Source organism: Diospyros lotus, chromosome 12 (assembly GCF_014633365.1).
Source record: "Diospyros lotus cultivar Yz01 chromosome 12, ASM1463336v1, whole genome shotgun sequence".
NCBI classification, from domain to species: domain Eukaryota; kingdom Viridiplantae; phylum Streptophyta; class Magnoliopsida; order Ericales; family Ebenaceae; genus Diospyros; species Diospyros lotus.
Window position 1 is genome coordinate 4,485,453 of NC_068349.1, and position 26,343 is coordinate 4,511,795.

Here is a 26,343-nt window from a genome sequence, read left to right on the forward strand (position 1 = left end):
TTTAAACGAAAATAATAAAATAAAATATAATACAACCGTATATTCTCCTTAGTTGAAATTATGCCAAATCGATCTCATCTCATCTCATGAATGCTCGCACGTGCTTTTTAGCCGAAGGCCTGTCTGACTGACTGGACGTTGGAACCTTTCCGGGCAGATGGGATGAGCCATTATTATTATTTTTTTTTTTTAAGTAGTGTTTGGTAACGTAAATAAAGATATGAATTGAAAAAATAAGATGAGAAAAATATATTAAATAAAAATATTTTTATTATATTTATTAAATTTATCTTACAATTCTTAAAAAAAATTGTCACTTCACTTCTTATTTGAGATTTTTTAAATAAATTTATTTAAAAGAAGAGAAATAAATTAAGATAAATTTTATATTTTATTAACTAATGTATGAATTGAAAAAAGTGATATATTTAAATCATTTTAAATAAAAATATTTTTCATTATATATGTTAAACTTATCTGACAATACAAATAAAAAAATGGCCCATATATCCCTCAATACATTCGAAAAAATTTAATAAATAGTCTAATAAAAATTTTAAAATACTTTTCATTCTTATCTTGATCATTTCATATTTTAATTTAAAAAATATTTTAATCTTATTTTACTTATTTTAACAAACACTACTTAAATAAATTACAGTTAGCATTATACATCATTAAATCATTTATTCTTATCCTACACCACACCACACCACACCACCCTCCTCTCACTTAACCTATTACTCAATTTAATATTGAATAAAGGGGTAAAAGAGTGTATTTTATTTTTGAATAATGTGTATTTATTTTACATTACTTTTAATTTTTCAATAAATTTATTAATTAATAATAAACACATCATTCTTGAATCATTTAATTAATTAATAAAATTATTTTAAAATAAATATAATAAATACCCCTGATAATGTGATGACGTTTTACTTTTTTTTAAAGCAACGTTGGTTAAAATGAACAAGATAAAATTAAAATATTTTTTGAAACAATATATAAAATGATTAAGATAAAATTGTAAAGTATTTTAATATTTCTATTAAACTATTTTTTAATTTTTTTAGAATAAATGAGGGTTTTTTAAGATATAGGACATATAAGTTACTTTTTCTTATATATAAAATTTTAAATAAATTTATTTGTAAAATCTCAAATAAAAAGTCATGTAACTTTTTATCAGTGGGTTATCAAATAAATATAATAAAAAAATATTTTTATATAATATTTTTTTATCTCATATCTTAATTAATGACCCACTGATTAAAGTCGATTTTTTTTTTTTTTTTGGTTAACGCACCATCACGAGCGCCCCCTATTGCTCGGCTCCATGATTTCAGCAGGAGATATAAATCAGGAAACCCAGTGACAAGTTTCTATTCCTAGTCTCTCTCTGTTAACGTGAGGGCGACTTGATATTTTTTTAATTTTAAAAATAATTCTTGACTGTTGAGTTTTCTTTTCTAATCAGAGATCAAACACGAAACTTGAGTGCCAAAAAATAACAGCCGTTGATCTATGCCTTTGGGGGGCTTAAAGTTAGTTTTCAATGTGGATGAAGTGGGAGACATAAGAGGAAAGTAGTGTGGTGGTAGGTAGATGGATGCCCGGCTGGTCACGACATCAAGCCCACGGCTAATTACACTTCACAACCATCGCGCCACCGTTCATTACTTCCAAACCTTCCTACCAGCCCTTCTCTTAACGTACCTATATTATATATATATATAATTGTGGTACGCACATCAACACTAAATACACTAATAAATAATAGCAATAATTAAAAGTATAATCATTAATTGTCACCCATAGCCATAATCAGTCGTGAAATAGTTTGTGTGAGCTTTGAATAATAATAAGTCAAAATGGACTCCAAATTGAAAACTGACTTTGATCGAGCTCGTGGGGGAAGGAAGCCTAGGTAACCAGACCAAGGAGAAGGATACCCTACGGGAAATACAAGTCCAAGTACACTTCAGTCGAGGTCAAGCTCGCATTACAATCTCAAACGAAGTAAATTCCGAAAGCCTATCCATATAAACTTTTATCTGTTCTTTATTACGAGTGTAGTGTGAATGTAAGTGCTTGGGGGGGGGGGGGTTTGAAATGCAGAATCTCACATCGGAAGATAGTGAGATTGCATAACATTTAAATACCTTTCATTTGTTTTTTTGGGTATGAACTATAAGTGTCATTTAGATTTTATAAGCGGGCGAACCCTTGTCCATACAAGTATGTCGTTCCCGTCATTGTCCGTCTAGTTGGTCAGTGTGTTGCGATAATATATATAAAAAATATATATATTTTTGTTATAAATTTATTTAATAATTTTAATTTTATTTCATTTTTAATCCAAACAACTTTTTGGATTTTGCTCTAACCGATTTGTTAATTTTTCACAACGACTCCAAATTTTACTACAACTGGTTTGTTGAATTTTTGTGAAATTCTCGACACTCAATTTTTTGTTTTGGTGTCAAAGTTCGCCTATATATATATATAGCTCCCTAGTGCGTCTTCTGTGTGTTCTTCCATCTTCATCCGAACGTTTAAAGAGTGAAAAATCATATATCCACATTTGAGTTCTAACAGATTCGATTGTCCGTGGTTGTAATTTAGCCATAATGATCATTGTATCTTATTAAGACGGTCACTGCAGTGTTCTCGTAATCTGTGCAAGGCGAAATCTATCTTCAAAACAATACATCGGCGTGCCTTGATTGCTGCTTCGTCACTCTTGCTATTCGTTCGTTTTCAGTTCATTGCTTACTACCAAAATCTTGGTTTGTTGTTGTTTATTACCATAGTAGTTATTTCTGTTGTATTATATTTTTTATAATATTAATTTAGTCTTGCTATATATCTCAATATTCCTGCCATGTATATGTCTCCAACATTATCTAAGATATTTTTAAACACATAAGTAGACGGTAATGTCGCATCCAGTCAATATATCTCTACACCTCCTTAATCTAAGGTTAAGATAACAACTATATATGGATGTAATAATAATGGTTAATTCAACTACATTCCTAACTTGCATAATTAAAAAAGAAAGAATCAAATAACCTTTTGCAACAAGAGCAAGCTGGCAGGTCACCGTTTATTACTATCTTCACCCAAAAGATATAAAACACCCACTCTAAGAGAGGATCAAATGAATGATCCATCCACATAATTCTCATAGCTCTAATTACATCTCTATTTAACTCTTAATTGACTTAAACATCGACCAGTCTCAAATGTGATATATATGTCTTCTATTTTATCTATTATGCTGAAACTTCATTTAGTTTTCATACTTTCTCTTTACGGCTTTTGTATTTTCAAAATGTCCCTAATAAATATTTTTAAATTAAATCTATTAATCTATACCAAATATCATATCATTTCACAGTCTAGCTAGTTGTACCATGTGACGTGTCACGTTTAAAATTCAAAGACAAAACTATTTTGAAATTAATCACCCCACCATAATTATAACCAGATATTAAATGCTATAATATAAATTTTTAAATATATTTTTTAAAATTTTAAATAACCCCACCTTTTCAGAGACTATGGATGAAATTCAAACAAGACTATATTTTTTAATTTTTAATATATTAATATTAAAAATATAAAAATTAATTTAATTCGTAATGTCTATGTCAAGAAGACACAAGAGTCTTACTTATTTTTGTCTATAAATAAAAATTTTATTTTTTAATTTCATTTATAAATAGTGTTGCTATGAACTTAAGCATTATTTGTCAAATCACGTAAATTTTATCTTTTATATATATATATATATATGCAATTTTACATTATTAACACAATAATTCTAAATTCAAACCTTAAATGTTCAATCTTATTAAGCTAATCTTAAAAAGGTGACACGTGCATTTTCAAAATTCAATAATAAAATATAAATATAAAATTATATAAATATTGATTAAATATAAATATAAGACAATATCAATAATTTCGGGTAAAAATCACGTACAAAAAATTTATTTTGTTATAATTAAAAAAAATTAAAATTAAATCCCAAGCGGACGTCAAATCAATCTCATGCACGCACTCACGTGCTTTTTCGGACGCAGGAGAGAGAGAGAGGGGGGGGGGGGGTGGGGAGGCGGCGGGGGTTAGGTGGCGACTGGACGACGACTGGGAGTTGGGATCTGCCAGGACTGGTGAGGGGAGCCACTTGTTTCCCAACCAATACATGTATGCTTCGACCAAACAGCTAATGTATGGTATATAAATTTTATTTTTAAATGAAAATAAATTTATTATATATTATTTTTAATTCTAAAATAATTTAATTAATTTGATAAATGTTATAAAATAAGATTATTTACTACTAATTAATAAAAATAATTTAAAATAAAAATATAATATAATCAATTATTTTATCTGGAAGCATATGACACACAAAATAAAATTCATTAAATGCCCATTAACATTAGCAAAACCCTTAAATTAGAAATTGAAACAAAATTATGTTATTTCAGTTTTTTTTTAAATAAAGATAAAATTAAATCGAAATAACCATAATTCTCAAATTCAAAAATTGAAATAAATCGATCTATAATTAAAATTAAACTAAATCGATAATTTTAATCTATTTAATTTTTTATTTATTTAACTAAAATGTTGCTATTTCCTAACAATAGGAGACTGGGATTGCCTCAAGGCAGTGTGCCAGCCAGCGGCGAAATTGTTTTTATAGGTACATTTCATAAGCAACTAAATCTAATAACATGTTAGAAAAAAATTAAAATCTAAAATCTAAAAAATCCCAATGCCTATCCTTACCGCAAGGGAAGGTAGGCTCAGTCTCGGCACATGCTCGTAGTAACTATTTGCAGGTTAATATTGATTGTCGTTAAATACGTACGTACTCATACTGTGACATGTCATGCACGCGACTACTGGTACTTCAATCAGTACTTTAAATGCAGCAATTGAGTGTACACTACCTACGATGGGCTATAGTTGTTGGCCTTATTAGGCGCTACCTATAGGTGTCAAAAGGGCCGGCCCGGCCCGGCCCGGCCCGGCCCGAGTCAGCCCACGGGCTTTTTAAACGGGCCGGGCCGGGCCCGGGCCCTTTTATAATTGATAGGGCCCGGCCCGGCCCACGGCCCCCCTACAAAAGGGCCGGGCCGGGCTGGGTCGGGCCAGCCCGTGGGCTAGAGGGCCGGGCCGGGCCCTTAGCCCACAGGGCCTAGTGGGCCGGGCCCGGTGGGCCCGGCCTTTTTTTTTTTAAATAATTTTTTAAAAAATAATACATATAATATATACATATATAAATATCAAAATAATACATATATAAAAATTAATTTGTTTTTTTTAAATATTTTCTATCTTAATTCTTAAGTTTTAAATATTATTTCATTATTTTATATTTCAAAATTCTATATGCCTTATAATTTTTGTTGTGAATTGATATGAAAAATAATGTACATATAAAAAGGAGAATGTTTATTTATAATTTAAATATATAAAAAATTTAACTTAAAAATTTTAAATAAATTAATTGATGGTTATTATTTATATATATTGCGAAATTAAATTTTTTAGCATCCAATATCAATAATTACCTAAGAATAACAAAATTAAAAAAAAAATGAGTAAGGGCCTTACTAGCCCATAAGGGCCTCATGGGCCCGGCCCATAAGGGCCCAACGGGCCACGGGCCGGGCCGGGCCGTGGGCCCAATTTCTTTGGCCCAGCCCGGCCCTCCAATGGGGGCCGGGCTCGGCCCGGCCCGTATGAACAGTAACGGGCCGGGCCAAAGCCCGGCCCGTCCGGCCCTTTTGACACCTCTAGGCCGCTACCTTTCATTAAACACTACCTTCAGAAGCCCCTCTCTCTTCTTTTATAAAGCATCCCTAAATTTATCTCTGCGAGCTTAGGTGATAATCATATTACTAATTGATAATTAACATTAATTAAATCCGACAAACAAAATAGAAATTTAGATATCCATCTTGAAAAAATTTAAATTCGAAAACACCATAAAAATTAAATGTCCTTTTAGTAATTTTATCCAAAATAAATGATAAGAAAACTAATATTTGATAGGAATTTCCATACAAGGTTTATGCCTGTGTGTGTATATAACATTTTCATTTTGGTAATGATTAATGCTAAAATTATCATATGAAGTATATGTTAAGATAAATATTATTAATAATACTTAAAATTCAATTCAGTTGACAGATATATATTTTATTTAGGGGGCATTTGGTACGGAAGAAAATTTTAAATTCTTGAAATTTATAATTCCTGAAAATATTCTTGAGAATAAAAAATTCTCAGAATTTATGTAATTATATATTTGCTTAAATTTAAACATTCTCAGAAATTGCGAGTATTTTTTTTAAAAATTTTACATTCTTATATTTGGTTTAAATACTACATTCCTAAAAATCTATGTTTTTTCTTTCAAAATTATCCTTATTTAATTTTTTATTTAAAAATAATATATTCTTTCTAATATATAAAATATTAGAACTCACAATTTTTTAGAAAGTTAAAAATGTCATTTTTTATTATGTATATGTGTATATATATACATAATATATATTTGTATGAATACGTGTATATATTATTCATACAAACATATATATTATATATATATATTTATAAAAAATAAGTTATGACAAAAATAATCATGAAAGGATCGTGGGGTTATAAGAGAGTACATAACGAGTGTTTTAAATTTTCTATTTATTAATTTTTTTTTCAAATTTATGGGAATCCAAGATTTCTAACTCCCATGAAAATCTTTTTGTGAAAAAATAGATTAAAAATAAATTTTGAGAATGTTATTTTTTTAAGATTATTTTTTTAAAAAATACTAAATATAAGAATATAAATTCTCAACTTAACATTCTCAAAAATTTAAAAATTTCTTCTATACCAAACGCACTCTTAGAGTCACAAATGACCTTGACCCATTAATTAGGTCATTCTTGGCCTCGGTACTTTTCTTGGGAAACACCAAAGGAACAGTGTTGTTTCGGCATTTTCGAAACGTTTCCTACCTTGAAATGTCAAGAAATATCAAAAAAATATTTTGGAATCGTTTTTGTAATTTTGAAAACGTTTTGAAACCATATCCCAATATTGAAAAATATTAAAAATACATTTTCAATTTGAAAACACATTTATGTTCTTCAACCACCTTAGAAACAAAAACAATTCCTTCTATGCTATCCCGATGACTTCGTTAGAAATATAAATAATTTATATATATAGTTACTTTAATAGATATTAGAATTTATGTTTATATTTGATTAAATAATTATATTTTATAATTTTTATATTAAAAATTATATTTATAAGAAATCTATATTCTTTATTTATGTATTTCTATTTTTATATTTTTATAAAATATTATTTATTTTTATTTCATATATCATATTTATTTCTCTTTGTTCCTGTTGTGACATAGATACAATAATAAATTTGTAGAATGGAAACGTCGTCTTCAATCCGCCTGAACCTGCAAAAATAAGAAAACAGTCAGAGGGCGCGGAGAGGTCCCCGCTCAAACACTCCGACGTTTCAGTTAGATATTGAGTATAATGAAAGAAACTGTATTGAAATAGTATCAAATACGTCATTCCCTTTCAAGAATGCATACCTGCCTATTTAGAAATACGGAGCGATTTAAAATGTAACAGAATTACAGATACCGTTTATCTTGATAGATGATATTTATCTTATCCTTTTTAGAGATAATACTTATCCAAATATTTTATAACCATTTTAGAATTTAAAATTTGCTATGGATAATTATCTATCATCTTCTTGGAGTATTCAAAAGGATTTTTAAACGTCGCACTTATCGTGTTTGCACACTTTGTGTGACCTTTCGCATATAAAAAATTTATACCTTTTAACTTAAAAAGATATTTTGAATTTTTAGGCTTACTTGACCCTATAATAGGCTTTTATCCATGACACAAGAGTTTCTTTTCGTGAAACCTAACTAATTGAAAATGGTCATTGTGGTAGGTGGATTGTGTGCATGATGAATGGCTGGTGACGCCCCATGCCATGCTCCACCTAATTCAACTCTCACCCTCGTATCGTACCCACTGCCCTCTCCTCCTAGTCCTAACTGCCATTCTTACAATTTAAAGTCCCTGTCACCGCAAGCCCTTTTTGATAAAATTATAGACTTTAAATTTTTTTGATAAATTCATGAACCGTACGATCATAATAATAATACAATTAAACCCCAAAAGATGGTAAAAATGACACTTTATAACTCGAGCTTGTAAATTTAGCCTTCCCCATTACCTACTTCGTGTACCATCTTGGTGGATTCTTGCAAATTCGAAGTTTTTTTTATTGGGTTGAAAAAAAGAAAATAAAATGACTAATAAATTAACAATTTTTAAGGTGATTACGAGATATTTTATTTTTTTAAAAAAATATTTAATTTAGATTCTCGTTTTTATATATGAAGGTAAGAAATCAACACTAATCTATGTACCACATTTTATTACGAGCTTATGAGACAAACCAATAATTTCAAACCTTTGAACTCCTAAATAATATTTCCAAATTTCGTTGTTTCTTATTGCTAAACAAAGCACGTAAGATGGTTAAAGAAGCCATTTTAAAACCCGAAAAGTGTACACAACTGATTGTTTATAAGCGGGCCCTATTAACAATTAGAATTTTGTTTGCACAGAATCAATGGACTTTGCCTTGAACTATATTCATTGGGCCGAATTAACGGCCCAATAGATTAGTTTTAGCCCGCCCACATCATAACTGGGCCATGTCAACCAAACTTAGGCCCACAATTAAAGTGAATATTTTGGGTGGGGCTACAACCCATTAAACATAGATAGAGGCTGCCCATTGGGCGGAAGCCTAAAAATATATATATTTTCTCTTACTAGTGCATAGTTAGCTTTGAAGTTATCTAAGCTATGTAGCGTTTTTTTGTTAGAGACTTGAAAGAATAGAGTTGAGAAAGAAATATTGAAATGTATTGTATGAAAATTGATAAGTTAGTCGTCACTGACATGGTAATAGATAGATAGGTGTGGGGCCCAATTGTGGGGACCAACTTGGGTCCCATGCACCTTGCTTTACTCCACTATCACAATTGACAAGATTATGCATAATCCACGCACACAAATCAACACCACAACCTCGAAACCCAACGAAAAATTCACTACATAGTTGGTAATTGTATTGAGAATGCAAGAACTATAGCGAATAATAAAAGAACCCAGAAAAAGATGAGAGAAGGAGGAGAATTATAAAGGCGAGAGATGAGAAAATTAGGTTCATCAAACTATTCACGTGCTTTCTCTTTACTAACAGACTATTTATACTTTTTCCTAAAAGACACATTTGAAAATAAAGAATATAAAACGTAATACAATAGTTGAAATAAACGTAATAGGACGGCACCGTTTAGCTCGAAGGCATATGTGTCAAAAGTTGATTAATTCTACTGTTTCTGGTTCCTTCTCTTTCCTTTCCCCACTCAATCCTTGAGCAGATCAGCTGGGCTTTTCAGATTGATTGGCTGATCCACGTGACATCCCTCCCCCTTACCATAACCTTGTCCCCAAGGTTCGAAGTTTGGAAATTTCTTCAATATTTCTTCAGCTTATTCCCAAGTGGATTTTTCAAGACTACGATTCTTCCATTTAATCAGCCATAAGATCACCTTGCCCCTCCTTTTAAGTAAGTCCTTTGTTTTTAAGATTTTCTAAGGGTAAAATTATGTGTCCTAGCTTGGATCTGTAATGGGAAGTTCAGCCACTTTTACTGCTTGGTTCATGTTACGGGTATTTCCCGCTCTACTTCTTATGGACTGGGCTCAACTTAGCAGACCCGCCCAATCGCGTGAGGCCCAGTAGACCTCGAGCTGAATTCGTCGAAACAAGCTAGCACATTTCTGGAGTCCAAGCTCGGATCGCAAGGCCAAGCGAGCTCCCAACAATGCCTTTAGCTTGCCGGCCTATTCGAGCGAGCTCCCAACTACACTTCGAGCGAGATCCAATGACTCTTGCAGTTCGTCAACCTAGCCAATTAGGTAGCATAATGAGAAAGTCATGCGCCAGAGAATATTAGTGGGCTAGGGGCAGTCCCATCCTGGCCCCTTACAACAACATCATTACAGTTGCATCTGGATTTCTGCACTTCCACCTTAGATCTCATCCTCATTAATGACAAATCCCATCCACATTAATGAGGGTCCCATCGGCATCTTGCTACTGCATGGGCATTTTCGTCGGCGCCGGATATTCTGTCCCATCACCTGCAGACGTACGGCACATGCAGGAGAACATCTCCTCCTCCCATATATCAACCAGCTTTTCCAAGAGCCCTAGTATGTTTTTTTCTTCCAACTTGCTGATACTCTGCATTTACTTACTCGTTTACTCACTAGAGCATTGGAGTAGTTTGCAGGGATCGACTGGCAGGTCAACAAATCGAACCAGATAACCCATTCTCTCCCTCTCAGATTCATTACACTAGTGCGGACCAACGAATCACGATCGACCAATTCCAAATGTCAACAGTCCCATATTTTCTTCTTGAGAAGAGAAACATGAAAAACGGGGTGGATTTTAGCTGCCTCAAGGAGGGCTAATCTATAAGCCACTATTCTAATCTTTTATGTGATTTCATATGGGCTATAGAATCTGGGACTGAGTTTGTAATTCACTCTTTTGGCCAAGGACTGTTGCTAATAAGGGTGCAACCTCAAATACACTCATTCTCCTACTTGGAATTCTATTTATGTTCTCTTTTTGTCTGCATAGAACTTCATTCTAGATCGTGTTTGTGCCAGACTCTCCTTAAGTTTCTTATCCATCTGATACCTTTCCTATAATACTTCTTCAACTGAGGCTACTTTTGTCTGCTAATAAGGCCCAAATGCCAAATGAGGTGAAAGAAACCCATACAAGGCTTCAAAAGGGGTTCTTTGGATGGCAGTATGATGAGTGGTATTGTACCACCACTCTGTTAATGATAGCCACTTAATCTATGTCTTAAGCTGAGCATAAGACATACATCTCAAGTATAATTCCAAGCACTAATTGAGCCTTTCAATCTGGCCATCCGTTTGAGGATGGTAGGCTAAGCTCATTTGTAGTTTAGTCCCCAAAAATTTGAATAAATCTGACCAAAAGATACTAGTGAACACTTTATCTCTATCTGAAACAATACTCTGAGGAATTCCATGTAATTTACCAATGTTGTCCAAGAAAATTTGTGCTATCTTCTTGGCTATGTAAGGGTGTTATAGCGGTACAAAGTGGCCATATTTAGTAAGCCTGTCCACGATCACTAGTATAACTGTTTTTCCCTCAGAGGAAGGTAAGCCTTCAATGAAATCCATAGAGATATGACTCCATGGTTGGGTGGGTTCTGGTAAAGGTTGGAGTAAGTCAGGGTATAGTATATGCTCATCCTTACACCTTTGATAGACTTCACATTGCAGCACTATTTTCTTAACGTCTTGGGTCATTCCAAGCCAGTAAAATTGATGCTTGGCTCTGTGGATGCTTGCATGTATCCCTGAGTGACCCTCTTCTTGCGAATCATGTATGCATTGTATAAGCTTTCGTTTGATTCCACCACTAGCCCCATTGTATAATTTCCCTTTGTACCTCAGAACTCCATTGTGATATTTATAATCGGTAGCTGCATTAGAATCCAAGGTTAGTGATTGGATAATGTTACTAGCAACCTGGTCCCCCTCATAACTTTCTATAGCCTCCTGTACCTTAGCTGGAATTTGTGTTATAACAGCATTGCATTCCTCAAAAATCACAAACCTCCTGGAAAAGGCATCTGCAATACAATTCTCAGTCCCTTTCTTATACTGGATATCATAATCAAGCCCTATCAGTTTGGTCAACCACTTTTGCTGCAAAAGAGTGGTGATTCTCTGCTCAAGGAGCAACTTGAGAGACTGATGATCAGTTTTAATTACAAAATGAAGCCCCTCTAAATAATGTCTCCATTTACTAACTGCAGACACGAAAGCCAACAATTCCTTCTCATATATGGATAGTCCCAATTTTATAGGGCTAATGGTTGTACTGTAATAGGCTATAGGTTTTCCGTTCTGCATCAAAACAGCCCCTAAACCACCATAGCATGCATCAATTTCCCCTATGAAAGGGCAATCAAAGTTAGGTATAGCTAGTATAAGGGTTGTGCTCATGGTCATTTTGAGATGGTTAAAGGTTGATTCAACAGTCTCACTCCAAACAAAACCATATTTCTTTAGTAAATCCGTCAGAGGCTTAGCCAACGATCCATAACCCTTAACAAATTTTCTATAATATCCAGTGAGCCCCAAAAAACCCCTGAGCTGCTTCAAGTTCTTGGGACTTGGCTAGTTTTGCATAGCTTTTATTTTCTTAGGATCAGTAGACACTTCATGTTGGTTAATAATATGGCCCAAATACTCAACTTGTGACTGCCCAAAATTACATTTACTGAGCTTGGCAAACAGTTGATTCTCTTTCAGCACCCTTGTCCTTAGATGGTTGCAATGGCTCTCAACATCTAGACTGTACACCAGTATATCATCAAAAAACACCAAAACAAACTTCCTCAAATAACTTTGGAAAACCTTCTTCATTAAACTTTGAAAAGTGGCAGGGGCATTGGTCAGCCCAAAAGGCATAACCTTAAATTCATACAACCCCTGGTGAGTCCTAAAAGATGTTTTATACACATCCTCCTTTTTCACCATGATATGATGATATCCAGCCCTAAGGTCTATCTTAGAAAAACACTTAGCCCCATTTAATTCATCAAATAATTCATCTATCATTGGCATTGAATATTTGTCCTTGATGGTTAATTGGTTTAATTGTCTATAATCAACACAAAACCTCCAAGTACCATCTTTTTTCTTAACCAGTAAAATAGGAGAAGCAAAGGGGCTGCTACTAACTTAGATGATCCCTGAGTCCAGCATCTCCTGTACTAGTCTTTCTACTTCAATTTTTTGTACAAAAGCACATAAAAGGTTGTGCCCCTTCCTTAAGTACAATCTGATGCTCATGGCACCTTTCAGGGGGTAAGCCTGTTGGAGTTTAAAAAACATCTTCAAATTCGTCTAGAATTGTTTTGATTTCTTCAAGTACATCTGTTAACTCTTCTTTCACTATTGAATATAGTTGAGCTATTATGCCACATTCCTAGTCCTTCAACCAAGTTTCTAACTCTACACTAGTCATCATTGCAATGCTGCTACTATTTTCCCTCCTGAAGGTCACCGTTTCTCCTTTATATTTGAAACTCATATGGCCCTCTACAAAATCACAAGTAATTGGCTCAGCCAGTTGATCCCTAACACCATGTCATTTCCCCCCAAGTTTAGAGTTCTCAACTGAAATTGGAACTCATATTTTTGCATCTGCCAGCAGATGGGCTGGTACATAACCATGTTCTCCAGTTTTTCACCATTGGCCACTCTTACAATCATAGGGTTATCCCTTTTGATCTCATACCCTAATGATTTCACTAATTTCTCATCAATGAAGCTATGTGTGCTTCCACTATCAATCAAAATTGACACCCTCATACCCTTCACTCTTCCTTGTATTCTGATGCACTTATGCTTAGTATTTCCCCACAAAGCATTCACAGAAATTTGCATCAACTCATTAGTGTCATTCTCATCATTAGAACCTTCTTCCCCTACTTTCGGTTCTTTTCCATTATCCTCCTCATCTACGACGATGAAATTCAGCATTATGTTCTTGCAAACATGATCTGGTGTGTATTTCTTATCACACCTAAAGCACAGTCCTAGGCTTTTTTGGTATGAATATCAATTGGGGTAATGGTTTTGTATTTATTTGTTGGGTTTGGTAAGCTGTTGGGATTTGGTTTTTAGGCAGTGTTGAAGTTCTGAGTGTATGGGAAGTTTGGTTTCTAAGAGGAGTAAGTTTTTAGAGGTAGGGTTTGTAACGCTCCGCTTTTCCGAACATTAAATAATTTAGGGATTTCGAGAATTTTTTTTTATATATAAATTATTTCTCGACAATCCCGTTTTACCTTCTCAGCATACCAGAATAAGAATCAATAAGCTAAGACGGGTAATCATCACAAATGCGGAAGCTTAAAATCGAAACCTGATATGGTACATAATCAAATTTGGTTTAATCATAACATAAGAATCTGTACCATCGTATCATCAAATACTTAAATACATGGAGACTTATCATTAAGAGATAACAAATGAGCACCTTAGATACAATCTGACAATTCCTCAAAAATACATTAAATCGTAACAATTATACATGATCTTAAATATAATATAATCTTCTAACCATGACTAAAAACATATCTTGAGTCCTCACGAATGAGCATCTACCAGAACAACTCACTGAACCTATCGGCCACGTCATCAATCATCCCCTTGCCATAGCTGCAAATCCTAACTAGAAAGTTTAAATGTTCCAGGGGTATAACCTAATTAGAAGATGAAACTTCTAGTGAGGGTCCAAAAATATATATATAAACGCATGATGCAATAATGTAATACCCCAAGAGCCCAGAGAATAGTAGTATATATCGAAAATAAATAAGGAAGGAAACAACACTAGCTAGATACTTTTTGAGCTGAATGTAGGCAAGAAACTCTTGGGTTAAGCGTGCTTGAGCTGGAGAAGCTCAAAGATGGGTGACCCCCTGAGAAATTCATGTAGGCCCATCAAAGTAAGTTGTTATAGTCCTTCCTATTGCTCAATGCGGGATATTACAGGTGGTATCAGAGTCGACCATTGATGAAGGTGGTCCGATAAGGGCGAGGAGTGGCGCTAGGGCTCGAGGGCCTATACAAGGAGCGACTTTTGGCAGGCTTCTAAGATGGCAGCCCTCAAAGGGGAGAAGATCTGGGACCAGTTGTAAGGTCGCATAACGAGGACATCATGTGCTTAAAGGAGGAGAATGTAATACCCTAAGAGCCCAAAGAATAGTAGTATATATCGAGGATAAGTAAGAAAGGAAACAACACCAGTTGGATACCTTTTGGGCTGAATGTAGGCAAGGAACTCGTGGGTTAAGCATGCTTGAGTTGGGGAAGCTCAAAAATGGGTGACCCCTTGGGAAGTTCGCGTAAACTCATCAGGGTAAGTTGTTCCGGTCCTTCCTATTGTTCGATACATAATGTTACAAATAACATGAACAAACATTTGTCCTAGTGTAACTTCCCTGGCCCACAAGCCTAGCACGAAATTTTAGGAAGAATCTTGGCACCTCTGACAAGATAATCCTAACGTTATTCCATCAATTACCCTTGGAGAATTACGGCTACACTATCAGGGAGACATCTCAATCCCATGCACGTATATCAATATGCCAATAAAATCGTGCCATGCAAATCACGACTTTTCATGCAATATGACAAAATGATCATAACATTCATAATAGCATGCATAATATAGCAATCATATCATAAATATAAGTTCTTGGGTTAAAACCACTCACCTTGGCATGAAGTTTGAAATATCTCAAGAAACGCATATTACCTCAATTTGCGTGCACGGCCTCAATTTTCATGCCAAACTCCAAAAGTTGCACCAATAACTATTTCTCGAGCACAACAATCCTATAAATGATATTTATCACAAAATATCTCAATATTCTAATTTCTTCCTATTTTCCTTAATTTTCTCCCATTTTCCTTTCTAAAAATTCGAATAAATACCCTCAGAACTATTTTCTCAAATATCTTTTTACAACAATTTATGATAACCTATGAACTTCAAAAGAAAATTACTGATCTTATCTCGTTGCTTCGATTTCACCCAAAATGAGGCTGGTCAGTCAGAAAATTGAGACATTAGGAAGGTCAAATCCAAATCTTTTTGTACAAACACCTAGATCACATTTTTCTAGGATTTTTGGGATTTTTTTTCCGATTTTTCCTTAGCTGAACTCGCCCTCACACGCCACCCGAAGGTCCGGCCAGGCTTCTGCGCATGAAAACTACGAGTAAAGGCCACTCGCCGGCCTTCTTCTCTAGCTCCAACACACCGGAGCTTCTGGTTCTCTCCACCAGTTTGATTACCTCATCCAGTCGATCCATTTGGCTTATCTTAAAGCTCGAATGAAGCACTGGAAGCCCGTCAACGGACCGACCAAAAGCTCGGCCAGGTGGACCGCTTCCCGACTCTGGCGAGGCCTCAAAACCCTACCAAACCTCATCCAAAATAGCTCAAATTCTCCAAAAAGCTTCCTCAGGCCATGGGCAACAAAAGCCCCGTGGTTTTGTCTCTCAATTTGTTTGAAAAAGGCCTCGATTTGAAGCCAAAAACCTCTAAACGACGAATCTCTAGCAAACCAAGGCATCCGATGTCTCCTATTGCCCTTAATGAGTTCCAAACCCACCAAAAGCAACCCAAAACTCGATTATTAATAGCCAAACTTTTGACCACTTTCGGCCAAAAGTTGGCCCGATTTCAACGCCATTTTGGCCGTTTTGTTGGCCAAGAAGCTTGTCTTGGCCTACCCTAAGCCCCCCCTCCCCCCCAGCCACTTCCTTGAGTCTCCCGTGGCCAAATTAGGCTAAATGATGGCTGGTCGGCCATGGCTGCTTGGGGATTTTTCTTGAAATTGTATTTTGGCCCCTCAACTTTGGCTTTCTTACTTTGACCCATTTTTACACAACCCCTCAACTTTGCATAATTGCATTTAAGTTCCTCAAGTCCTAAAACTTTCATTTGACCCCCGAAGATTCTGAAAAAATATCGTTTCGATCTCCCTCTAGAAATTTCGAAAAACTGCACTTAGGCCCGAATCTTTATTTTGGTGGTAAACCTTTTTTGTTTATTCCTAAAACTGCTGAAGGGTTGTTTCTTATGAAAAATCGAAGCCCCTTTAAGCTTTCGTTAACTTCCTGAAAGTCCCCTACGATAATTCGATTTTGCAGTCTAAATCGCAGCTGCATTTTAGTTGTATCAAAAATTGTTCTTGATTCAATCTCTCTCGATGCTAAAAATTATTTCTCGATATGCTCATCAATACTGTAACATTTTCCTTAGATATCTCAGTTCCAAGGCACTCCCTACAGTTGATTCGATCATTCATAGCGATAAGAAATTACCCTTATACCCTCAATTTATCTGAAATTTTACTTTTACCCCAATATATTTTACTCTTGAGTCCTTTTGAAATTCTTGGGTATTACAGGGTTGGCTTCTTAAGTCTGGAATTTTTGGATAAGGCATGGATGGTTGATTCTTATAGAAAGGCAATCTCAAAGGCTTGGGCTAATGAGTGGGGTTTCATTATCTTCACCATAGACTTGATTTCCTCCCTGAGTCCACTGGTGAAAATTGATATGTAGTAGCTCTCAGGTCAGTGGGGTAGAGCCATCATGACTTGTGCCTTTAATTCCTCAAACAACTCCTGATACTCACTCACTCCACCTTTTTGTTTGATTTTACTAAAGGTCTCAATTACTTCTTCTCCCATGGTCTCCGCAAACCTCTTACACACCTCCGTTGCAAACACTCCCCAGCTAGCACTAGGATGACTAGCTATAAAACTATGAAACCATATGTTTGCTTTGCCCCTTAAGTACATCTCAACTATGCCAACTCTCAAGTCATCAGGCACTTGATGAATTTGAAAATATTTTCTGGCTTTTCGCAACCATTCCCTAGGCCCCTCCCCATTAAAATAAGAGAAATCTGTTTTGGGTAGTTTAATATTCATCCTACCATCATATCTGCTAAAGGTGTAATAAGAATTACCAGGAGCTGCAGCCAAAATTCCAGTCCCAGAGAAGGGTGAACTGGATATTTCTTCCATCTTCTCTTTTCCATTCCCTTTCCCATTAGCCATTTGGGCCATCAGTGAGAGTACAAATTTATCTGTCATATCAGCCATTCTCTTATTCATTTTCACTATGGCTCCTTCGATTGTATCTGTTGTTGCCAAAATACAACAATTAAAATTTATGATATGGGGTCCACTCAAGCTCGGGGTGGGGTGAAGTTAGGTTGTCGTAAGAGATGTCGCCTCAAGAGAGTTTGTCGCTAGGATGCTTGCCACAAGGATTCGCCACTAGCTCTTGCCACTAACTCTCTCTACTAGCTTTTGCCACAAGCTTTCGCCACTAGCTCTTGCCACAAGGCTTCGCCACTAGCTCTCGCCACAAGGTTTTGCATTAGCTGCTAGGTCTCGCCGCAAGCTTTTTACCTTCGCCACAAGATCTCATCGCAAGCTTTAGCCTTCACCGCTAGGTGTCACTGCAAGCTTTAGCCTTCGTTGTTAGGTCTCGCCGCAAGCTTTTGCCTTCGCCACGAGGTCTCGCTGCAAGCTTTTTCCTTCGCTGCGAGGTCTCGCCGCAAGCTTTTGACCCTATTGATGCTCAAAAAATGGGTTAGAAGGCTCGCAGGAATCTTCCCCCGCAAAGACCTTCGAATGCCAAAGTCAGTCTTGAATCCCAATATTCACGAAAGTAGTAAAAGTGCATTCAAAGTGTCTAGATTTTACCAAAAATTGGAAGTCCTCCTCAATGTCTTGTAGCTGGGTATTTGTAGGGCAAGATTCTCAAGGGTGGCTGGTGCCAACACTTGGCGGCTACCGAATGGATTGAAACGAAAAGGAGGAGGCTGCCATGGAGCCATCTCAAGGAGGCTTGTGGCTGTCTACCACGGCTGCACCTCGCAGCAAAGATTGTCGCGAGGTGGCTGGGCCTCACGGTAAAGGCTATTGCGAGGCAGCTAGGCCTCGCGGCAAATGCTACCGCTAGGTAGCCCGGCCTCGCAGCAAAGGCTGTAGCGCGACAGCCGAGCCCCGCGACAAATGCTGTCGCGAGGCAACTCGGCCTCGCGGCCAGCGCTTGCCGTGAGGTAGCTGGGCCTCGCGACAAGCTGTTACCTCGCGGCCAAGGCTGCCGTGGGGAAACTTGTCCCCGCGGCAAGGCTGCTGCGAGGCAGCTCGGCCTTGCGACCAGCGTTTGCCGCAAGGCAGCCCAACGGCTAGCCTTTGCTACTATGACCTAGACGCCTTATGGCTAGCGGCTAGCGATTTCTCGACGAGTCGAAAAATTCTTTCATTTCTCATTTTCTTATTCCTCCCATTTTTCCGTGGCACAACAATATCCAATCTCCCAACTATTCTTTCATCTATAGCCTTCACAGAATTCTTCACATCCTGGAAGGCTACTTCCAATTCATTGATCTCTTTATCATATTTCTTAAAGTGTTCTTCCATGGCCTTGCTTCTAGTCTCCATAACTCGATCAGATTTGAACCGCTCTAATACCAATTGTTACAATTGACAAGATTATACACAACTCACTCACACAAATCAACACTGCAACCTCCAAACTCAGCGGGAATTTCACTACCCAACTGGCAATTATATTGAGAATGCAGGAACTATAGCGAATAATAGAAGAATCCAGAAGAAGATGAGAGAAGAAGGAGAATTACAGAGGTGAGAGATGAGAAAATCAGGTTCATCAAACTATTCACGTGCTTTCTCTTTGTTAATAGATTATTTATACTTTTTTCCTAAAATGCGCATTTAAAAACAAAGAATATAAAACGTAATAAAATAATTGAAATAAACGTAATAGGACGACACCGTTTAGCTCAAAGGCATACATGTAAAAAGTTGATTAATTCTGTTGCTTCCGGTTCCTTCTTTTTCCTTTCCCCACCCAATCCTTGAGCAGATCAGCTAGGCTTTCTAGATTGATTGGCTGATCCACGTGACATCCACATAAACTTTCAATGCGGGCAACAGATTAAGGTTCTGTATTATATTATCTTAGTTTAGTTTACAATGTCGATAGGTATATATAAGTTGTGCGACCAATTTAAATAAATAACAAATAAAAAGATTACAAAAATATATTTTCAAACGTAACGAAACTTCTCAAAAAACTCTTAAATATTTGAAAAACATTTTCATCTCGGTTATATGGATTTTAAATACAAATCAGCGAATAAGTTTAATAACAGAAACAAAATTTTACCTTTATTCAAAGTCATATTTATATACAAGAAGATACAATTGGAACATGACACATACAATGATGTAACATCACAATGATATTAAATATTTACTCGTGTTGTTAGCATATTTGGGGAGGAAAGGTCATGATAACGTGTGGACTAAAGGGAATTAGTTAGGCAAGAAGTAAACAAGGCAGAAGAAATGAAAGAGGAACAGAAGGAAGTGCACGAAGACAAAAACCTAACTTATCTCAAAAATTAACACTGGGAGATAGGAGATGGTGGTGCATCCACGACTTTGCCACCAACTCATTCCCCATTTTACTTTTGGCTTCTTCCATGGATCATAATATGTTGCTGGAAGAGAGAGAGAGAGAGAGAGAGCTTCATCACTTTAGTGGCCTTCCCACTTACGAACACCACCATTTCTCACACTGGCCTGGCATCTTTATTTTTCTTTCCTTTTCAATAAATTATTATTTATGGTTTTCAGCTTCCATATATAATACATACCTAAACACTTGGAGGCTGGCTCACATCGCATGAGATATGTTTAATTAATTGTGATTTTACTTCATGATCGAACCCATGTCTTTGTCTTTCTTTTTATAAAATAATTTAATGAAATATAAATAAATAAAATTAAATAAAAATTGACGATGAAAAAGAAGGACCACTAATATAGTTGGGGAAACACATAATTTAATAACTAATGTCGCTGTGACATAAGCTAATTACCAAGCCTTTTGAGCCTTATGTAAGACCAAAAAAAAAAAAAAAATAGTGAAGACGATCTTAAAAATTATTGAGAATTATTTTAATATTTAAACTAAAAAAAAAAAAAGAAGTCAAAAGAGGGACAAAAGACAAATGTTAGAAGCAATAGGGCAAATGTGAGATGTCTTACTCCATAAGCTCCTCATAGCTCATTTATATATTTTTTTTGACGAGTTTTAAGCATAAAAGTATGACTCATGATTAATTCTGAACGTAAAAATAAAATTTTAATAACATTTTTTTTATATTTTACTCCAATCAACCCACTCAAACCATCACTCAAAGATTTCAAATATAAATCTTGAAAAGCGAGTGCAATGTGAGCTAGTCAATGATACTTTTTTTTTAAATATAGAGTTACCTTAAAATTGACCTCTTAATTTTTAAGGTCAAATATAACATATTAATTTACCAAGTTAAGAGCGGCGGTTTAAGATAATAATTAGTAGACTCATTGGGTTTTTAATTGAGTCTCGTCTTTTAATTAATATTAAAAATTAAATAACAAATATTAAAATTAAAATACTATAAAAATAACCTCACGCTGGTATGATAATACAACAACACGTGGCAACACCGCATGAGCCTTGCACGCATCAAAGATGATTTTAATTAGCGAAAAGGAGAGAACAGTAAAGAGGCGTGTTAATATAAAAGGAGAGAAAGAAGAAGGTGGGGATTGCTTCTGGTGGACAATCCTCGACCGTCCTCGCCGTACGAAAGCACTACCGGGTGGGGGAACCCCAACCCAAGCCGACGAACGAACGAGCCAAGCGCCCAATTCTTCACTCAAAATTCAAAATCTCTGCTTTTCGACGATGACGATGGATGGCGCCTCCGGCGGGGCCCTCGCCCGAACGATCATTCGTTATAGAGTCTCCAGTTTTCACGCTGCATATTCGGATTCATCTGCGATCCGACCACGAAAGCAAAAACGTCTTGAATTCCTAAACTCATTAAGGATTTAATTAATTTTTTAATAATATTTTCATTTAATATTTATAATAATCTAATATTTCTTTATTTACAGCCAATCATTATATGTCACGTCATTCCATTTCAAAGAAACATATGTCTGGAATCAGGCGACCTGATTTTGACACGTGACAGCTGATGCTTGACATGTCGGCCGCTGTACACACGCGTTTTGAACAACGTGCATGGATCCACTAGTATTCTCCCTTTTTTTTATTTTTGCATTTTAATTATACTTTTATAAAATTAAAAGATTAATGACATACTCCTCTAAATTTGAATTAATTATTTAATTTGAGCATCATTTTAATTTTATAATGAATTAATTAATTTTTATCTTTTTAAAATTAGTCACAACACTCTTATGTTGTTAATAGAATTAAATAAATTAATCATACATTTCTTAAATTTTAAGTTTTCCACTTAAATATTCTCTAAATATCATGTATTTGGCATGGATGTCTCTTAAATTTTTATTTTTGTCAAATAAGTCTTAACTTTTCAAAAAAAAATGGATACCGATCAGGCAAAAAATAAAAATTTTAAAAACTTTTAAGTCAAAAATAAAAAATTTAAAGATGCATGATAAATTTACGTAGCATCGTCAATAATAAAGAGATATTATAATTAAAGCAAGATATGGGATGAATAGTGATGTACAACATGATACAAGGCAAGATATGAAGTGAATTATTGAATTTTGAGGCCAAGCATGAGAAAGCCTGCCCTACCCATGTGGCATTGCCAACGCAAGTTGTATTTGGCATCAATCACTCACCAAACATATCAAAGCTTCTAGACTAAAAAAATTCGAACTAGAAATACTATGGCTCCATTATTACCATATGATAATATGATTATAATCTTAAAATTAATTAAGATTGTAAAATCAATTTGATAATACATCATAGTTGGTAGTGATTTGCCCTTTATGATAATAATAATAAGATTGGTGGGTTTGGATCTTTTCATACCTTTTTCTATACCTTTTAATGTATGAATATTTTTTTTGTAATTTTTTATGTAACAAAAAAATAAAAAGGCATTGGGTAATTTGAGTTTGCAAGTCAATTTTATATTATTTAACCTATGAACATCATAAAATCAATAAAATTTTGTTTATATATTTTTTAAAAATATACTAAAACCTCTAACCGTCACAATGCGCATAATTTTTTTTTACTTAAAATAAAAGACAATTAATAAAAAAGTGGGGAATAATTAATTTCTAGATAATTAGGTTGTAGATAAGTTTAGATATATATTAAAAGAAAGATGGATTAAAACATGAAGACACACTAAAAAAAAAAGTGATCGAGACCGTGCTAAACCTAAACCACTCACAATAACTAAACCAAGATAATTACCATTGATACATATATATATGTGAACTTTTGCTTACTAGTCTTTAATTAAGAAACCCTTTGTGATGGCATCATTTTGATAGGAGGATAAGTTTATTAGTTGCTCCTTCGTTGATCATAAAATTAAAAGGGCTAAAAAGAAGAGATTAATTTATGTGCTAATGAAACTTCCCCAGTTACAACCATAGTACCACACGCCAATCACCATTAGCACCACAATTTGATTGTATACTTTAATTTTATGTGCTCTTCAAATTTAAGATTGTCTTCACAATCTTTAAATCTTGTCACACCTTAAGTTAGCTTTTCTACGAGGGCGGTGTCTTCTCGCCCGGTAGATTTTACAATATTTAAGTTAATTATTTTATTAAAAAATGACACAATAATAATATAATAAAGTACAATAAATGACACACTTTACCTATTAGATGTTTTGTCTTTATATAAGTGTTCCATGTTGAGAGAATGATTAAGATGAAATTACGTGATCGATTGAGATGAAATCTGTTAAATAGGCCAAAAAGACTAGTTATTGAACCCATTTTTAGAGTTGCAACTTAGGGACCTTAAGGCGAGCCAAATTCATCATGCGTCTTCTTTGTCTTGAAGTCCAACTTTTAGAGTTGACTTGTTCTAAATTTTATAACAGTACCCATAATCAACACATAATTTTAATATATAAAACTATCTTAAAATGAATCCATGAATAACATTTTCGTATGGATGAGTGGCTTGATTTTATATAGAGTTATTGCTAACATCTTTGTTCACTATTGGCACCCGATTTGATCGTATATTTTTTGTGCTCTTCAAATTTCAGGTTTGTCCTCACAATTTTTGAATTGAGGCACGTCCTAAGTTAGCTTTTCTTGTAGAAAAAAGGAGGGGCGGTGTCTTCTCACCCGATAGATTTTATAATGTTTAAATTAGTTACCTTACTCAAAAATGACACAATAGTAATGCAATAAAAATACAATAAATAACAAACTTCACTTATCGAATTATGTGTCTTTATATAAATGGTCCATGCTAAGAGAATAATTAAGATAAGGCTCCGTGGTCGATTGAGATAGAATCTGTTAAATAGGCCAGAAAGTCTAATTATTAGCCCAAACCCATTTTTGGAATATTTAAATGACATACTTCACTTTATCAGATATTGTGTCTTTATATAGGTGGTCCATATTGGGAGAATGATTAAAATGAGATTAGGTGATCGATTGAGATGGAATATGTTAATAAGCCAAAAGGACTAGTTATTAGCCCTAAACTCAGTTTTAGAGTTGCAATTGATCAGGGAGCTTAAGACGAGCCAAATTTCTATTACGTCTTCTTTATCTTGAAATCTAACTTTTAGAGTTGAGTCATTTTAAACTTTATAACAGTTCCCATAATTAACATATAAAATTATCTTGAAATGAATCCATAAGAAACATTTTTGTATGGATGAGTGGCTTGATTTTATATAAAGTTATTGCTAGCATCTTTGTCTTAAAGGCTAGACAATTATTCTACAAGTATGCCTCCATGTAATTTGATGGCAAACCTAATGAATAACACATCTTATGGTTTGGTTGCTTTTAGGTTAGTTTTATTTGCTCATTTTGAATGCCAATTCTAAATTTTTTTTATTTAATTCGAATTTTCAATTGGTATAAAATTGAACCCGTCATTTGATTTTTATTACCGAATTTAAAAAATTTGTAAATAAATTATGTTCAATCTTTAATATAATATTATTAACAAAATATAATAATGTTATTATTATCTAAAAAACATCATTTATTACCGATAACAATTAACTTTTATTACATTGATATAATATAAGTAGCAGAAACAAACTTATGATAGAGCTCACGTCTTAATTTTTTTTTTAAAAAAATCCCTTTAGTATATACTAAAAATAAAAAAATTATTATTATTAGCCCCAAAAATTTTGAAAAACCTTTCAAATTTATAATAAAAATAAAAATATTTTAAAATATTAATATCATTATCCTCCAACTAATGTAAAAATGGTATAAACTTAAAAGAAACTTATAGGCCTAGACATATATATAAAGAGACTAATTAAGATATAATTATCTTAATATTTAAATTTAGACTTCAAACCCCTAGTAAGCACAAATTGCCAAGGAATTTCTATGAACCTTTCCCCAGCTGATACGAGAATGAAAATAATACAAAGCAAAAGTAAAAAAATAATATTTTTTATAAAAAATAAACACTTGTAAATAAAACATTATGAGACCTTTTTATAAATATAAATTTTAATGTAAAAAATTATAAAAATAACTATTCAATCTAAAAATAAACCTAGTTAGAGAGAGAATTTTTTTCATATCTAATCTCTTCATGAATAGAAACGCGTTTATGATATTTTCTTAATATTACGAAATAATTTTAAAATATTTTTAAAATTATGTAAACAACTTAGAAATGTTGTTTTAGTATTTTCAAATGTTTTGATACATGAAATATTTTAAAAATATCAAAACGACACCCTCGAGATTATTCCGTGCATAATAATCTCCCCACCTCTCCCCAAAAAAAAATAAAGAAATTTCGATGAATACAAAATGAGTAAGTTTTACCAAAGCATAAGGAAAAAGCTTCTCCTAATAACTTACCTTTTTACTCATTAAATTCAACCAATAATAACAAAAGGTTACACAGACCTTTAAGAGTTTTTCGAACTCTCTCCTCCGAGCAATCACTTAAAAAAGTAAAAAAAAAATTACACACGGTTGAGGTGGAATCTCTATTTTGCCATTTAATCAAGATTTCATTAAGCGGGTCCCTCCTTAAGCCACTGAATTATGCCTGAACAACCTGATTTGGCGAAGAATTGAATGGAAGAATAAAAGAAATCCGAGAACAGTGGCTTCCAAGCATCTGGTAATTGGGGAAGAAGAGTTGCCGAAAGGAAAGCACTAATGAGGGGGCACATTTCTGGGCGTTCCACTTGGCTTTTGGAAATGTGATGGTGATGGCGATGGTGATGGCGGGGATGCTGATGGTGATGGTGGGACTGACTTAACAAACAAAGCAAAGCAAAGGCGAGGCTACGATTTGCGACACAATCTTTTAAAAATATATATATATATGGGTTCGTTGCGGGAGCGGGGGCGGAGGCTGGGCAGGTTTGGGTCAATTCCTAGTGGGTAGTGTCAAGTGTAAGAGCACATCATCATTGCAAAGAGGGCTCTGCACAGAATAAGCAACAAACTTCGTACGAT